Source organism: Gorilla gorilla, chromosome 2 (assembly GCF_029281585.2).
Source record: "Gorilla gorilla gorilla isolate KB3781 chromosome 2, NHGRI_mGorGor1-v2.1_pri, whole genome shotgun sequence".
Classification (NCBI taxonomy): Eukaryota; Metazoa; Chordata; class Mammalia; order Primates; family Hominidae; genus Gorilla; species Gorilla gorilla.
The window spans coordinates 31,252,060-31,255,619 of NC_086017.1; the positions used below are offsets into that span (position 1 = coordinate 31,252,060).

At 41.9% G+C, this 3,560-nt stretch overlaps 1 pseudogene; it reads left to right on the plus strand.

The window, feature by feature from the left end:
• Positions 1-1,108: 1,108 nt before the first annotated feature.
• Positions 1,109-2,057, plus strand: LOC101148255 (homeobox protein VENTX-like; annotated as a pseudogene).
• The last annotated feature ends 1,503 nt before the right edge of the window (positions 2,058-3,560 follow it).

Consider the following 3,560-nt stretch of genomic DNA (forward strand, 5'->3'; position numbering starts at 1 on the left):
CAAAATGAACAAAGCTGAAGGCATCACATTACCTTACTTAAAAATATATTACAAGGCTGTAGTTACCAAAACAGTATGGTTACTGGTATAAAAATAGACACATAGACAGATAAAACATAATAGAGAACCCAGAAAAAAATGCATATATCACAGTCAACTGATTTTCTACAAAGGCACCAAGAACATACACTGGAGAAAGGACGACCTCTTCAAAAAATAGTGCTGGGAAAATTGGATGTCCATATTCAGAAAAATGAAATTGGACTTCTTTCTCTCCTCATCTATAAAAATCAACTCAAGATGGATTAAACACTTAAATGTAAGACCTAAACTTATAAAACTACTAGAAGAAAACATAGAGAAAACAATTCAGAATATTAGTCTAGGCCAAGATTTTGTGGCTAAGACCTCAAAAGCACAAACAACTAAAACAAAAATAGGCTAACCAGACTATATTAAACTAAAAACCTCTGCACAGTAAAAGAAACAGAGTGAAGAGACAACCAGTTGACAGTTGAATGGGAGAAAATGTTTGCAAATCATTCATCTGAAAAGGAATTAATCAGAATATACAAAGAACTCAAACAACTAAACAATTAAAAAAAAGAAAAATTCCATTAAACAGTGAGCAGAATGGGGCCAGGCACGGTGGCTCACATTTTTAATCCCAGCACTTTGGGAGGCCGAGGTGGGCGAATCACTTGAGGTCAGCAGTTCAAGACCAGCCTGGCCAACATGGTGAAACCCCGTCTCTACTAAAAATACAAAAATAAGCCGGGCATGGTGGCACACACCTGTAATCCCAGTTACGTGGGAGACTGAGGCATGAAAATCAGTTGAATCCGGGATTCAGAGGTTGTAATGAGCCGAGATCCTGCTACTGCACTACAGCCTGTGTGACAGAGTGAAACTCTGTTTCAAAAAAAAAAAAAAAAAAAAAAGTGGGAAAGAACATGAAAAGACAATTCTCAAAAGAATACATACAAATGGCCAACAAGTATATGAAAAAATTATCAGCATCATTATTTATCAGGAAAATGCAAATCAAAACTAAAGATTACATATCATCTTATCCTAGTTAAAATGGCTATTATTAAAAAGACAAAAAGCAAGCTGAATCCTGCGCCTGGCCAGCCCCGCCCGACCTTCCCTCCGGCCCACCTGACCGCCATGTGTCTCTCCTCCTCCCCACCTCGTGGCTGGCAGCAGCCCTCCAGCTTTGGCTCCGTGGACTGGCTCTGCCTGAGCAGCTGCTCAGGGTCGATCCACACCCCCAGGCCTGCCGATGTCTCCCCCGGGAGCCTCCCTGGCCCGGGCCAGACATTCGGCACCCGGGAGCCCCCTCAGGCTGTCAGTACCAAGGAGGCTAGCTCGTCAAATCTGCATGCGCCGGAGAGGGCTGTGGCTGGGTTGAGTAAGGAGCCAAATCCCTAGCTGGCTCCCGGTGTCCGCATAGCCTTCACCACGGAGCAGGTCCGTGCCTTGGAGGGCGTCTTCCGGCACCACCAGTACCTGGACCCTCTGGAGCGGAATTGGCTGGCCAGGGAGATGCAGCTCTCAGAGGTCCAGATAAAAACCTGGTTTCAAAATCGCCGGATGAAACACAAACGGCAAATGCAGGACTCCCAGCTAAACGGCCCCTTATCGGGGTCTCTCCACGGGCCCCCTGCTTTCCACTCACCATCTTCTGGCCTTGCCAATGGCCTGCAGCTGCTGTGCCGTTGGGCACCCCTGCCTGGGCCCCCTGGCTGCCCCTTGGCTCCTTCTGGGGTCTCTGACAAATGGATCAAGAGGCCCTGGCCTCTTCGTGGGCTTCCTGCTGCGGGCAGCCTCTGGCGTACCACCCCCCACGCCCAGGAAGTGGTGCGCATAAGCTGGGACCAGCCCTGTCCACGGGGCCCTGGGGCCTGTGTGCTCTGCCAGAGACAGGGGATGCATTTGAGGAAACGCCTCTGACTACATGCCTCCCACACAAGCGGTCTGTGCAGATCGCATCTGACGCCTACCCGGAGGACTCAGCTGTTCTGTTTACATCGTGGCGGCACCTCTCACCCTGACCCTCGCAAAGGTTCTGGAGATTTCTGGAGAATATATTTGTTAAAGTCACCTCTTCACTAAAAAAAAAAAAGGACAAAAAGCAATAGATACTGGTGAAGTGTGGAGAAAGGGGAACTCTTATACACTGTTGGTGGGAATGTACATTAGTACAACCATTGTGGAAAATACTGTAGAGATTTATCAGAAAACTAAAAATACAGCTACCATATTCACCAGCAATCCCACTACTGAGGGTCTATCCAAAGGAATAGAAACCAGTGAATATATCAAAGGGATACCGGCACTGGCATGTTTATCACAGCTCTGTTCTCGATAGTAAAGAAATGGGATCCATGTAAGTGTCCATCAATCAACAAATAGAGAAAGAAAAAATGTGGTATACATTCACAATGGTCTACTCTTTGGCTATAAAAAAGAATGTAATCGTGTATCAGCAACCAGGATGAAAGTGGATATCATTATTTTAAGTGAAATAACCCAGGCACAGAAAGACAAACCGCATGTCCTTACTCATGTGTGGGAGCTAAAAATGTTAATCATATAAAGGCAGAGAGTAGAATAATAGATACTAGAAGCTAAGAATGTTGGGTGGTTAAGGGGAGGATGAGAAGAGGTAGGTTAACAGGCGCAAATACACAGTTAGATAAAAAGTATAAATCCTATCTTTCCACTGTAGAGTGACTATAGTTAAGAACACATATTGTATATTTCAGTGTTTCTAGATGAGAGGATTTGAATCATTCCCAATGCACAGAAATAATAAATACTCAAAGTGATGGATGCCTCAAATCCTTGACTTGATTATTATACAGTCTATACATATAACAAAATATCACATGTACTCCATAAGTATGTAAAATATTATGTATGAATAAACATAAATAAATATGCATTTGGCACAGAGTGTGTTGCTGGGTATGTTTTAGTTACCCTTCTCTCTCCTATCCAATATAGTATAGGGTACATTATAACTGCATATTAATAAAGGATGCACGAATGGGTGAAGAGTGGACAGATGGAGAAATAAGATATTCAGTAATATTATTGTAATCTAAAATATCAATTACTTTTCTAGGGTAAACATTTTATGTCTTCTCAATTAGATTCCCTCATAAACAATGTGTTTTATTAAATACAAATTACTATAAAAATTGTTGTTGAAAAAGTTCTTATTTCAGTCCACTTGTTTTATAAATTTGAAAAAGATTAAACTCACACATTTTATTAAACAAATAAAAAATTTTAGCTTGACATGGAGCATGATTAATGATTGCATCAGTGTAGCAGGCATAAATTGGAAGTATTTCAGGCAAACTAGAACGACTAATCAGCCTACCTAAAAATGACCCATAACTTTCAATGGCACTAAGGGTTGATGTTATGCATCTCTTTTTTTCCTTCTAATTGCACCTATCTCTTTCATACCTTGTCCTTGGATTGTATTAATGATCACATGCTATTTTTAAAATGTACTAGAAATATTTGAGCTTCTTATGAGACTA